Source organism: Diadema antillarum, unplaced genomic scaffold (assembly GCF_040938485.1).
Source record: "Diadema antillarum isolate AM-2024a unplaced genomic scaffold, OU_Dant_1.0 seq00001393_RagTag, whole genome shotgun sequence".
Taxonomy (NCBI): Eukaryota; Metazoa; Echinodermata; class Echinoidea; order Diadematoida; family Diadematidae; genus Diadema; species Diadema antillarum.
This window is the reverse complement of record NW_027272148.1, coordinates 232,501-247,405: the sequence shown is the minus strand read 5'-3', so window position 1 is coordinate 247,405 and position 14,905 is coordinate 232,501. Positions and strand designations below refer to the sequence as shown.

Below are 14,905 nucleotides of genomic sequence, written 5' to 3'. Positions count from 1 at the left end.
TAGGAATTTATGAGTTTGATGTTGGCTACTTTCCGCGCTAGTGGTCAGCACTCTCCATCCCAAAGCCCCGCACCAAATTACGGGGAATGACGTGATGACATGTATTTGCCCTCTGGTCCCCAAACATAAATGACCCTCTGAGCTAGAAGGTGGCCCTCCTGCCAGAATTTATCCCTCTATTTTAGCGTTTATTGTTTAGTGGAGTGGGTCAAACAGGAACTCCATAGACAAATTCAGGGGTAATGACCCAGAACAACGATGACGTTGGTTGCCATAGCCTAAGGACACTAATATTCATTTGGTTTATCATTTTGATATCCAAGAAACAATAAAGTCTTTACCAGTGGTTACAGAGAACAAGTGAATGAAGAAACTAAAAGAGAGTGGGCGAGTTAATCAGAAATTGAGATGAATCACAGAAAATTGAGTTTTCACAGAAACGAATAGGAGGAGCAAATTGAACATTTGACCAGTTAGGAATTAATTTCTAGTGAACGCCACACCCCATTATAAGATTGAGCCAATGAAATGCTTTAGGGAAAGGAAGTTTGTTAGTAAATTAGTTATTAAAAAACATGTCTCAGCCCAGAAATAAGTTAGAGTGGCAAGCACAGTGGGAGCGGCTTCACACTAAGTCTATGTAGTGAAGCAAAGGCAGCAGAGTATTTTGGAATTTTGAGGAACTTTGAGAATAGTTGGAAACTACAGAGATAGAGTCAGGAGTCCCCCTTTCTTGGTACATCATGCCCCCCCCCCCCCTCCAAGTCAACCAACTAATCTTTAACGACGCTGAATGCACCATAGACCTACGCTGTGAATGTGATGAGGATCTGACTGTCATGACTGAACCGGCGAGCAGCAGGACATAAGGAAAAACTATGAGTCACGATAAGACAAAACTTTGGTTTACGCCACTTTGGAGTGCAATTACAAACTCCAAACAGTCAACTGGTGTCATCGGAGATGTTGAAGCGCCCTGTCAGACTGATACAAAGTGGAGAGTGATGGTGACGAAGAGAATACTGACAGCGTGACGGCAGACCGCTCAACGGACGGCCCAGTCACACTGACGAGATCGACAATGACATGCAGACGAGGACCTCATTCGTCGACCGAGAGTAATCATTTAAGAGGAATGACTTTAATTTACGTTTGAAGACATTTCAAGAGATGTAGTAGTCTGATATGTTAAGGGGCACATCATTCTACTGTTTGCAGGCCCCTATAAATCACTCTGTCGAGTAAATTATATATGAACCAAATGGCTTCAGTCTATTGAACATGTATTGTGTTGAAAAGTTCATGGTAATTCTTTTCCAGCCAAAATGTGTACGTGAAAATTCCGATGTTAAAAGCATGCGATGGGAAATGTAAACAGTATATGCAAATGCTTCTGTGTTTCCTGCTAAACTTGTTTGTTAGTGGGGAAAAGAAAAGAAAAGAGAAGAGAATTCTCGCTCTACCACGTCTACATACCACAACGCCTACGGATATCTTTGTTTCACATTGTTTGTGGGGAAAAGAAAAGAAAAGAGAAGTCTCGCTTCATGAGAGATTTTCAGATCCCGCTCGACACCACAACGCCTACGGATGTCTAGGCTGAAGGTGGGTTTGAATGTCTTATAGGGCCGATAGAGCACCAACAGTAAGTGCAGATTAATTGGCACGCTATCTTTTGAAGAGAAACAATGCTTTGTTTCACACAAGATGAAAAAGCAGAAAGACAACTGATAATCATCCGCTCATGTCAAATCAAGCAGAAGTTTTTCAAAACATTTCAAGAGGCATCTTGGTGAGTTACAGTCTGTTAAACATGCCAATATACTGTGAAAAACAAATTGAAGGCCACCTGCAATAGGCCACCTGCAATACAGCCTCGCATTTTCCGACATCACAAAAACTTTGATCAACACGTTCCATATATACTCGTGATGGAGAGGGAAAATAATAAACAACAACATTGCAAGATTAATGCATTTCTTCCAAGACAACAGACAGGAACTGATTCCACGTAAAATACATAAACATGTATTTTGATTTTTTCCATGCATTTTTCCCATATCATTACACACAATCATTATACACGTATACTTGATAATGGTGTTCAGCTCACTGTGTGCAGACTGAGCACGACCCGATAATTCAGAACCTCTGCCCAAGGAGGTACTAGGCCTAGTACCTCCTTGCTCTGCCTGAGAAAGGATTGTAGCCTATCCCGCGAGTCAAAAAGAAGCTTTCTTATCATCTCGTGCATCCTGTCCTCTATGTGCAATGCACTCATCATAGAGACAAGCTTGCCTTCACCCAAACTGTTTAGATATTGTCATTGGAAGATTCTGATGATCGCATACAGTGGTTGTGCACCTATAAGAACGCTGGTCTGACCTCAGGATGTCTATCCAGTTTAGTCGTGGAGGAGATTTGTGTGCCGATCCGTGCAATGTACGTAGGCTCAATCGCGTGCTTCACTGAAGACGCAGATGCTGCCCTGTCTTGAAAGAGATCGAGGGTATAGATCTAGACCAATTTCAGCAGGTTACACTATATCATCACTTGCTGGCAGAGAGTCTTAACCGGATCATGCAGGTGATATTACCCGCTGCTAGCGTACCCTGATTCACACATTGGATGCAAACCGGATGGCGGCCATTAGTGGAAACAACCAATATTTGGGCATGGGGGCACAACTCTTGGCCAGGCCCAAGTGTTAAGGAGTATCGAGCATAAAGAAGACAATTAGAGTAAATAGTAGTTCCACTCCTATTTGGAATTGAGGTTCCTAAACAGGTCATTGAAAAAATGCCCAAAATTGCCTGACGTAATGACCCAAACTTAATTGGATGACAATAGCAAGTTGCAAGACACAGGGTTGCTTCATGTGGAATGCATGTTATGCCTCACAGTATGTCGCTTTACAGATGGTCCATGACGTCACTGTATGCTTCAAGACCATGAGTCATTCACCGGAACCATACAGCCCACGAGCTTGACACTGACCAACACAGGCCCGCCAGCTCGAAACTAGGTAGCATTGCCCATGAGCTTGACACTTAGGCAAACCAGGCCCATAAGAGTCCGACACATGGGGGGAGGGGGAGGTCCACAAAGACCTCAACTGAATGGATTAAGCTTTCTGATGTAATACATATATTAATCTCGTGGGCCTTGTTTTCCTCGAGTGTCGAGCTCGCGGACCGCACAGCTTGTGGGCCTATTATATTTGATGTCGAGCTCATTGACCTTGTTCATCTAGTGTTTAGGTCACGGGATGTATGACTCGTGGGCTGCGTAACTCATGGGCTGTACGACTCTGGTTGTTTGACTCGTGACGTACATCTGATGAGGTAGGCCTGTTGTTTTCTGGTTAGCATCTGTCACCCTTTCATCCAGTTCAAGGGACTTTGCCATATGCCTGTTCACAAACTATTAAGCATCAACCCAAAATATGGTACTCCTCTCCCCACCTTCCATGTTTAAGCGTACAAATTATGTCCAGTGCAAATTGGATAATGTTGCACATAATTTCATGCAAGCTAGTCTGCATAAAGTGACTAACCCAAACATAAATATTATATTTGAGGTCACTGCCATCACTGAAGACACGTAAGCTTCATTTCTGAAGTAATTGACCGCTCACATTCCTGAGACTTGTTAACCACTATGAACCAATGCTTTGTGGAATGTGGATACATACTTTGATTATAACGTCAAGGCGTGATTTGTACATGATTAAACATTTAGGATTAAACCATTGAAGCCAAACATCAATATTTGCAATCCTACACAAATTTTTAGTGATATTCTAAAAGTCTGACCTCACACTGTCCTTAGAGGTCAAAGTTGGATATACACAGGGTAATGACCAATGTTCTGTGGAATGAGAAGACACTTCTTGTAGTATAAATGCTAATAGCATAATGCATGATTGCACACCAGGTATACAGTTAACCATTGAATATACATTAAATATCAATATTTTGATATTTTGAGGTCATTGACCTGTCACAGTCCTCAGAGGTCAAAGGCAGAGACGTGTAAATAATTTCCCTGGATCTGAGGAATAGGAAAACGATTCAGTTGTAACACAAATGAATTTTTAGGACATCGTTATGTTTATCATCAACAAATTGCACCAAATATCAAAATTTTGATAATTTGAGGTCATTGACCTCTGGAGGTCATTGGAGGTCAAAGGTAGAAACCTGTCAAGGATCTATGGAACATGAAGACAATTCCACTGTAACAAAAATGAGTTTTTAGTACATCATTACCATATTTAACATTAATCAATGACGCAAAATATCAATTTTTATCAAATTTTGAGGTCATTGACCTCTGGAGGTCATCAGAGGTCAAAGGTAGAAACCTGTCAGGGTTCTATGGATCATGAAGACAATTCCACTGTAACAAAAATGAGTTTTTAGTACATCATTACCATATTTAACATTAATCAATGACGCAAAATATCAATTTTTATCAAATTTTGAGGTCATTGACCATTGGAGGTCATCAGAGGTCAATTCAGACTTACCTCCCGATCTTAAAATGAATCTTATAACATGTACTAACACTGGTGAAAATTTCATGCTTTAGTCAAATTTTTCACAATTTTTCGGCTTATCTGTTCTACTAATAGAAGTCAACGAAGTAGGAAATTAGTAACACTTAGTAAAGCATTTGTAAATATGTTTCATATAAATCATAATAGGTTTCACTTCTCAGCTTGAGATTGATGAGTTCCTAATTATATATACGGTATGACATCTTTAACCGCATGATCTGGACGAATCAAATCATGAACAAAAGATTACTCAATTCAATTCAATTCAATTCATTAATTTTCATTCTTCTTTTTCCAACAGAACATAACAAAATAAATCACTAATTACATCATGAACATAAACATTCGCCTCTGCAAGAGATAAAATGATACAGATAAACATAAGAATGCATACTGACAAAAACGCAAAGTTATGTTTTAGTTAAGAAAAAAAAAAGAATTGAGTGGTCCACTAAAAAGCAAGCTTATATACTGTTCACCACTCAAAAAAAAATCTTATGAATTACTTATTTACAAATACATATCACAAACATAATTTACGACAGGACGGAACAAAACAGGAGAAACACAAGACGACTTGACAGAATAGATGGAAAGAACGGAAGGAAAAAAAAAGAGAGAATGCCTATACACGCTGAACAAGGGAAATGGAACAGGGAATTGGGGTCCTTCAGAGAGCTGGTGCTGTACGCAGCTGTGCAAGTATTATAATGGCTTATTCATTACAAAATAATGAATTCAGTGACTGATTGATTGATGGATGTATAATGAACCCTGAGGTTCATGAGACCTAGCTAATAAAAACAGGATATTAGAGAGGATATAACAGAAAGAATTTCAACTTGCACGGAATAATACAAAGATGAAGAATTTGTTATTTCACAGCTTCAGAAATTCCAAAATCTAGGACCGGTGTAAATAAATGTATCTGAGCCAATAAAGTTCTCAGGAGGCAACGGCGTAAATCCATACTGAGGAGTGGGGGGGGGGGGGGGATGATCGGATAGTCACCATCACCACGATTACAAGCCCATAAGCAGACTGGCGCAGCCTTATTAGGGGGGGGGGGGCTTGGTGAAGCTTGGTGCCCCCCCCCCCCCACACACACACACACACACACACACACACACACTTTTTTTCCTTTTTTTTTTTGCTTGTGAGCCGACTTTCGGCGGAAAATCAGACCTTAAACTACGAAGACTTTTTTGTTTTTGAAATACCTGTGCGAGGGAGCGGTGCATGTTTTTGAGCGTCTTGTCGACTTGAAACAGTCCCACTTGTTTAAAAGGTAGCATATTATTATTATACAATTTTGCTATAAAATGGTATCATATAAATAAACTTCTTGTATTAATTCTTACACTGAATATCATGAACGCGACCGAACCCACGGGAGCGGAGCGAGAGAGAGAGAGAGAGAGAGAGAGAGGGGGGGGGGGGTAGGGGGAGGGTGTGGGAGGGGGATGTTCCCCCTCCCACGGTGAGAACTTTTTGCATATTAATGTTGTAAATGGTGCAATTTGATGCATGTTTTTGCGCGTTTTGTCGACTTGAGAAGGTCCAACTTGTTTGAGGTAGCAGTATATTTAGATGTCGATTATTATGAAACAATTTGGCTATAAAATGGCATCATGAATAAACTTCTTGTATTAATTCTTACACTGAATATCATGACCGCGACCGAACTCGAGCGCGGGAGGGGGAGGGTGTGGGAGGGGGATGTTCCCCCTCCTACGGTGAGAACTTTTTGCATTTAATGTTGTAAATGGTGCAATTTGATGCATGTTTTTGCGTGTTTTTGTGATCAAGGAGGTTTTTATCATGGAGTTCTGGTTGTAATTATTCAAACAGTCGTCAGATTTCTATGATGTACAAAAGAATTCCACAGGTGCACTTGTGCCTCTGATGATCGATGTTCGACGCCGTCGTCTTGCTTAGCATTCTGAAGATTCATTTTGAAAGTTTTCATGATGTTGGCCATATTTTGCTTATTTATTAATCAAATTCAATGAAATTTCACTTAAAGGAGACCTCCGGATGATTTTTAGATTTTTACTTTTGAACAACTATAAATTAGTTATACTGAGGACAGAGTTTCAGAATTTGTGATGATTGGGATGAAGAATAAGAATATTTTCAAATTTAGAACAAATTGCTATGAACAAGGATGATGACATGGCAGAGTCACCATAAGAATGCATGAGTTGGGGCTCAAGGAAGCAGAACAAAAGAAGAAGGCATGCATAGATTATACACAGGTGAACTCGCAAGCACGCAGTATTGTAATGGAATTACACTGCTACATTTCTGAAATATGTGAACCTCCTATGTCATCATCCTTGTTCAGTGTAATTTGTTTAAGCTTTTTCAAAGTATTGTTTCTCTGCTCAAGAACCACAATAAATTCCACAAATCTATACATGGAGCTGTCGATTTATGTATTATATGATGTGAAATTGTGAAAATCGTCTGGAATGTCCCTTTAATGATAAAGCATGTAACGAAAAAGTCAATCCCGTCAAGAAATTTGTGCTAAAGTGTAAATAAGAGCTGTATCATGTGAAAATGATCATGTACCATCCTGGAAAGCTTGTTTTATCACTTTTCCGCTTAATTTCCACACATGAAACTAATATTGAATAATCTTCAAGTATTATTCTTTATTGATAGATAGTGCCCGTGTATGCCCAGTCGAGTAATTTTCATCTTTATTTCTGCATTTTTTGCTCAATTTCTATTCGCGCATCCTTGTGTCTGTACCACCTACCTTTTATAAGAAGGGATAGCGAAAAGTATTTACTATCACAAAGACATATCTTCCTTTGAAAGTGGCTGGTGATTATGCAGTGAGACACGAGTCAATTGTCTTCGTATCTGCGCGGCAGATCCTGTTTGGCACATGCTTCAAATATTTTTGAGCGGCGGCTTCGAACATCTAGCAAAGGAAATAAGACAGTTGTGACTCCATTCTCTAGAACCTCCTTGGTTTTATCGACTTGAAACAGTCCCACTTGTTTAAGGTAGCAGAATATTTGTATGTAGATTATTATTGAACAATTTACCCTAAGAGGTATCATTTAAATAAACTTCTTGCGTTAACTCTTGCACTGAATGTCATGAACGCGACCGAACCCGAGCGAGAGCGAGCGAAACGGGAGGGGGGGGGGGGGAGGAGGAGGGTGATGTGGGAGGGAGGTGTCCCCCTCCCACGGTGAGAACTTGTTGCACTATGATGTTGTAAATGGTGCAATTTTATTCATATTTGCATGTTTCATCGACTTGAAACAATCCCACTTGTTTAAGGTAGCAGAATATTTTGATGTAGATTACAATGAACAATTTGCCTTTGACATATTGACATATTTGCCCCCCCCCCCCCCTCCTCGTCCTCCAGGATCGACGACCCTGCATACGATTGGGCCTTTGCATTCTTAGAATGCAAATAAAAATGAAAAAAATTAATGAAAAATTCGGAAAGCTGTTAATCCCAAAAGTATACTGTAGTTTTTAATGGGAAACAAAGCGGGGAAAGGGTTGATTGAAAGAAGATATCCCCTCCCTTCCGTGGTGGATCTTTTGTGTGTTTGTTTTTGTTTTTGTTTTTGTTTTTTTTTTTTGTAACTGAAGTGACAGAACTAGTGCACTCTTAAGATAAACATTTCGGAATCTGTCAATCTAAAAAGAAAAAAGGAAGAGGACCGAAAGGGGAGGGGGTATCCCCCTCGCACGTGAGATTTTTTTTTTTTTTTTCATTTTGAGAATTGAAATTCTGCAATGTGGTGCACACTTATTGGATAAGATATTTGGACAGTTTCGCTATCAAAAAACGCAAGACTTTTTTTTTTTTCTCATTTCGGGAATCATTGGGGATCAGAATGATATGTTTGCCCCTCCACCCTCCCCCATCCACGCCCCCGTCCTCCTGGATCGACGTCCCTGCACAGAGGGTGCCTTTGCATTTTTAGAATTCAGATGAGAATATCTCGTAATCAAATCTATGAGGTAATCTGGGAAAACTTCAACCCCAGAAGAGTATACTGTTTTGTTTTGGGTTTTTTTTTTTTTTTTTTTTTTTTTTTTTTTTGGGGGGGGGGGACCTTCCATTAATTGAAAGTGTCTAGATATCTCCCCCACCAACGGAACTTTTGCATTTTGTTAAACTGAAGTAACAGACCTGGCGCACGCTTTAGATGAAACATTTTAAAATCTGTAAATCTATAAAGTGTATTAAGTTGAAAGGACTGTACGGGGAGGGTATGGGAGGAGGTAGGCCTGTCCCCCTCTTACACGAGGGAGATTTTTTTTTTCCAGAATTTAAATTCAGCCATCTTTGGGTGAAATATTTACAGTTTTCTATCAAAAAAGTAAGAACATTTCCATATCTCGGGAGTTACGAGGAGGATAAAAATGATATGTTTGTCCCCATCCCAATACTTTTATGGGGGAACCATTCCCCCCCCCCCCCCCATCGACGCCTCTGCATATGAGGGAGCTTTTGTAAGTGAAAGATCTGCCGCACACTCTTTGATAAAATCAGTGGCGTACCGTGGGTCAAGACATGGGGGGGGGGACCTCGTGGAAAAGTACTTTTGGGGGTGTGTATGCTTGTGCGTGCGTGCGTGTGTATGTGTGTGTGCGCGTGTGTGCGTGCCCTGTCAGTCTGCAAACTTAATGGGGACTACACATAACGGAATGTGATACATTCCACAGCGCAGTCATTGAGCAACATTGTAAGTTTTCCTTACATGGATTATGGAATGACGGCATGAAACGACAAATTACTGGCAGCAACAGCAGGAAAATTGCATAACGATTAAATGCGAGTGAGCGGAGTGAGCGAGCTTGAAAATTTTGACATTTTACAGTCCAAAAACTGCCGTTTACAGCTACATTTTTTCGCTTTGGAAATTAAGGGGGGAGGGGGCGCACCGGGCGCAACTGCTGACAATTACTGGCAGCAACATCAGGAGAATGGCATAACGATTAAAATCAAATGAGAGCGAGCGAAGCGAGCGAGCTTGAAAATTTGGACATTTTTACAGTCCCAAAACTGCCGTTTGTAGCTATACTTTTTCGGCTTGGAAATTAATGGGGGGGGGGGCCGCACCGGGCGCAACTGCAGGCAATTACTGGCAGTAACATCAGGAGAATGGCATAGCGATTAAATGCGAGCGAGCGGAGCGAGCGAGCTTGAAAATTTTGACATTTTACAGTCAAAAAACTGCCGATTGTAGCTATATTTTTTCGCTTTAGAAATTAAGAGGGGGAGGGGGCGCTCGGTGCGCACTATATCCCTCTTCAATTATGGTTAAAAGAAATCTTAGAAAAATATCTTATTTCTCAATTGATCACCCTTTCATGTCGATTTCAAAAGTAGTTTACTAACCCTTGAATTACCATTTTGGTGTCTTTTTTTACCAGCGGATTTGGGGGGGGGGGGGCACGTGCCCCCAGTGGGCCACCACCCCACCCCCGTAGTTACGCCACTGGATAAAATATTAGGAAAAACGTCAATATCAAAAGTGTACAAAGTCTATCGAAAGGGATCCAGTAGCGGAGCTTTTGCATGTTTATCATTGCAATTCAACGATTTGGTGCATAGTTCTGGCGGTATTTGGACAATTTTCCATGAAGACAGTTCGAGATTTGTCCTCATGTCGGGAATTGCTTGGGGGACAAATGATTTGTCTGCCCCAACATTTCCGTAGGGATGGGGGAATGCCCCTTTGCCCCCCCCCCCCCCCCGATAGATTCCATTCCTGTGTATGCCCACAGATGTATCCTGACTGAGTCATCAGAGTCATCATTGTTTCAGGAATGATTCAGGAAATGGAGGGGGGTTTAAATTATGGCAGTGTAGTTTTGTTATTGCTTGTTTGTTTGTTTGTTTGTTTTCATACATAATTTGCAGATGGTCCCGAGTTGCTCGCGTTATAGCATGTTTACATGTAGGCCTATACGCTATTTGACGTTATCAACGTCTGGACCATACCTTATGTCGATATTATTTTCTTCGCGAGCGAGCGAAGCGAGCGAGCGCTTGAGAAAATTATGTAGGCCTATACATTATCCTGTAAACGTATTTAGAGAGAATACTGTTCAGCTCTGTTACCTGTGTGAAGGCGGGCGTACGAACGTCATGCAATATGCCAAAATTAATACAATCACATTTCTGCTTCCTCCATTTTCCCCTCAAATTTCAGGGGGGATGATTGTACAGGCCATCCCCCTCTCCTCCATTTCAGGGGGGGGGGGGGGGGATATATCCCCCCCCCCATCCCCCCCCCCGGGATTTACGCCCATGTCAGGAGATTGCCTAGTGGGATACTTATGAAAAATAAAACTGGTTCCGTGGGAACATTGAATTGAAAATATTGGGAAGTGCATTTGCGTTGTAATTAAACATAAAACTGTGACTGACCGAGATGAAAAAAAAAGTACAAATCTTTGATTTTTAAAATCTTATATCTAGTAAATAATGGATCTGAATGAGAACGTGGCGGGACACAAATGATATACGAAGTGATTTTTTTTTTGTAACAGTAGTTTATCTAGTAAAGTTTGATGGGCACTACCCCATGCTAGGAGTCCGTAATTAAGATAAGGTAAAACTAGAGAAAATACAACGGCAACAAACAGGATAATGGAATATGAAACTTGAGTCTATTAATGATACCAATATTACTTGAAATTATTGTACTAATGTTAATAATATGCGGCCTCCACGAAAGTTTATCGTCCACCGTGATACGTGCAGAGTCATCAGAAATTATATCTGTGCGTAAAGCTTCTATGGAATTGCTAAAAAGTCAGTTTTCTGGAGATTAAGTGATAATTCATCATAGCTCTTATCCACTGAGTTACTTTTTCTTCAATTCGGAATTAACGATTCGTACGAGAGTACCTGGATTTTGGTGAGAAAAGAAAATATTTGAATCATCAGCAAAGAGTATAAATGAGAGTATGTCACATGATCTGCAAAAGTCATTAATGTAAATAACAAAAAGTGAAGGTCCTAACAAGCTACCCTGTGGGACGCCACATTTAATGAATCCTATAATAGACTTGAGTTGTTCTCGTTCTCGTTCGAATTCGCTGCTATGTAATCTCCACAGAGAGATGTTACAACACTTCAACAATACCAAAATTATGCCTACCGCCTGTTAAATTTCACTACAAAGTGTAATTGTTTATATATCACCAATCTTCCGTTCTTTACGTTGAAAAAAAATATTGTTATTAAGATTCTAGCTGTTATTAGTACACCATTCAGTTCACTCTCTTTCCCCGCATACTTGCAAGACTCTATACGATTCCCAAATACACACTGAAGTCGAGACGAAGCCTTTACGTTCTTCATGTGAGATGCACTGTCCATTCTAATACCAAGAAATAAACATGGATGGGAATCGCTCTCTTTCAGTTATAGGATCATGCAAACTGTAGAATCAGTAACATATTCCATTGCGCCAACTTTCATCTACAGGAACATGCAAAACTGAACAAAAGACGTAATTTACATGTTCCTCGCACATTGAGGATTACGTATAACTGCAATCCATAAAGAATAGAAAATTGTGTTCTTTATCAGGGATTATGTTTCTTTTTTTTGTCATTTACTTCCCTGTTGTCATGTTTTGTATATGTAGGCCTTTGTATATTTTTCTTTCTTTCTTTCTTTTCGAAGTGCCTTTGGCACCGAAATTGAACATGTGCGCTATACAAAATAGTCACTACAGGTGTATTATCATTATTTTTTTCAAAACGAATTTCACGAAAGGTATACCCATGGTGGCATTCAGAATGCAGACGTAGAACTTGTGAAACACTGCTAGAACTCTATTCGCGTGGTAGTGGGGGTGTGGGTTAATGTTGACCCCCCCCCCCCCCCCACCCCCCCCCCCCCCCCAAAAAAAAGTGTAATCACCAGTAAATAACACAGAAACATACTCAAGCGACACAACGTGTACATACTAAAAATAGGACGATTTTCTTGCCCTGCAAAAATAGGAATGTGTGGGACTGAGTGTTATGTCGAAAGTAGCAACTTAGTCACCACGTAAGTCTGGAATCAAACACTAATATTCGGTTATGAAGTGTAATTTTGTTATCCAAATCACATCAGAACTCCCACTCAACTATTAATAGATACAGTCATGGATATTAAACAGACAACACTTAATCTATAGATTTGAAATGATTAAATTTCGACCCAATGTCCTGTACTGTCGCAGTACATTTCGGCCGCTGGCGCTATCGCTGCTGGCAGATATACTGTGTGGGAGTAGGGACACTATTTCCTGACAGTGTTGAAAAGACCTAGGACCATATCGCCGGTTGAAATCAGGATATTACATCCTAAGACATTAAATCCTGAAATCTGACACGGAGATTTGGTTCCCCGGAGTGTTTCTCCAGGGGGACATAATCGCCTACTACACGGCTTCAACCGGTTCCTGCACGGACAAAGTTCTGGTTTCCTACTCGGTGATCGCCGGATTAGGTCGACAAAAGCATAAACGGCGGTATTAAACTAGCGACACGAATACAATGTGTATTTCGCAACTTAGTTCTATTCCTCTATATTTGCGTTCCAGTTTTTCAGTTTCACCCCATTCGGACAAACGCTGTTACGTGACTTTAAATGTTTACTTAAATAAATAAATAAATATATATATTTTTTTCACAGTGTAAAATTGTAATGCCAGTGATAATGACAAAATCGATTGGAGGGGTGAACTACGATTACCATAAATCCTACAGTGACTCTGTTAAGAGTGCTATTGGTGCTATTACTTCCTACTTGGCTTTATGACGCACTGGCAAATTTGAAAAAGCCATCCTAGTGACGGTATATCACGTAATACACTCAAGCGACCATCAACCATTATTATGACAATGCTATGTTTTGCATTGCATAGATCATATTGTATTCATTATTTCGGTGTATCTTCATTTCAGAACTTTGAAGATAAAAGTGAAATGAGGTGAAATGAAATGCAATGACACCAAATTAGATTAGATCAAAAATAATTGATATCTAACTGTCAACACTGTTAATTTTTAAACATAATTTGTTTCAAAAGATGATACACCGCATTCAGTGAATTTGGATGAATGAAAAACTGTCTAAAGTATAAATGTTTTGCATTCGGGATTTCCTTACAGCAAGGAGACAATGAACCTCAATGTCGATCTCAATTCTTAAAGGACAAGTTCACCTTCATAGACATGTGGGTTGAGTGAATGCAGCAATATTAGTAGAACACATCAGTGAGAGTTTGAGGAAAATCCGAGAATTCGTTCAAAAGTTATGAATTTTTAAATTTTCTGCTCAGTCATGGCTGGATGAGAAGACTACTTTAGCTTGTGATGTCACATGAGTGCAATGGTATAAAGGAAGTATGAAGAAAATTCACCTTATTTTCACTTTTCTCGCATAACAAACGAACACTCAACTTCTCTCTTTCAGAAGGCAAGGGGAATAATATTATCCTTAACATACATCAGTAACAAGTCCAAGAAATGTGCACTTTATTCAAAAAGTAAAATTTTGTCACATTCTCTTTTTATTTTCATTATATCGTTGGACGCATGTGACATCACACACTGTCGTAGTCTTCTCATCGAGCAGTTATTGCGCAGATGCTTAAAAAATTCATAACTTTTGAACGGATTGTCGGATTTTCCTCAAACTTTCATTGATGTGTTCTACTAATATTGTTGCATTCACTCAATCGACATATACATGAAGGTGAACTTGTCCTTTAACTGTATATGAGACCCCAGCAAACCAGCAACTACTTAAAGACGGCGCAGAACATGACTTTAAAAAATATCAAAAGATAAAGCTTCCAAGAACGGATTGATTTTGGTCTTTAAAAAAGAAAGTTGCATTTATGAATGTCACTACAAATAACTATTATGTGTCATGGCATAATACTGCTTTGTTCAAGTTGGGATCTTCAAATAAAAAGCACGAAGTAAAATGCGTTCATTTACTTTAATTGGCACAGAACATCAAAAGCTAGGTCTGGAGTAAAGGGACCTATCTTACTGGAGAAGACGTCGCCGTGACTGCCGCGACTCGTGTGACGCAAGAAATGGCTTACCCTCTCGCCAAGAAGGCCACTCCTGGGCGACCTCCGAGACGTCTCTAAACAGGTTTTGCCACTTGGTTTACTCTCAACCATCCATTTCGTCTAATGCCGGTTTGGTCTAATCCTGACTTGGTCTAATGCTCAGTTTGGCCAAGTATCGTTTCGTCTAATGACCAGATAGTCTCATTGCAATTTTGTCTCCTTTGATTTTCCCACTGTGTCTAATAAACTGTGGGTGTTAGAC

The 14,905-nt window shown here is 40.0% G+C and overlaps 1 protein-coding gene across 1 annotated transcript in view; it reads right to left on the bottom strand.

Moving 5' to 3' along the window:
• Positions 1–14,905, bottom strand: part of LOC139708985 (solute carrier family 2, facilitated glucose transporter member 5-like) — a 41,773-nt gene that overhangs the window by 26,068 nt on the left and 800 nt on the right. The gene's annotated exons all lie outside the window — the stretch shown is intronic.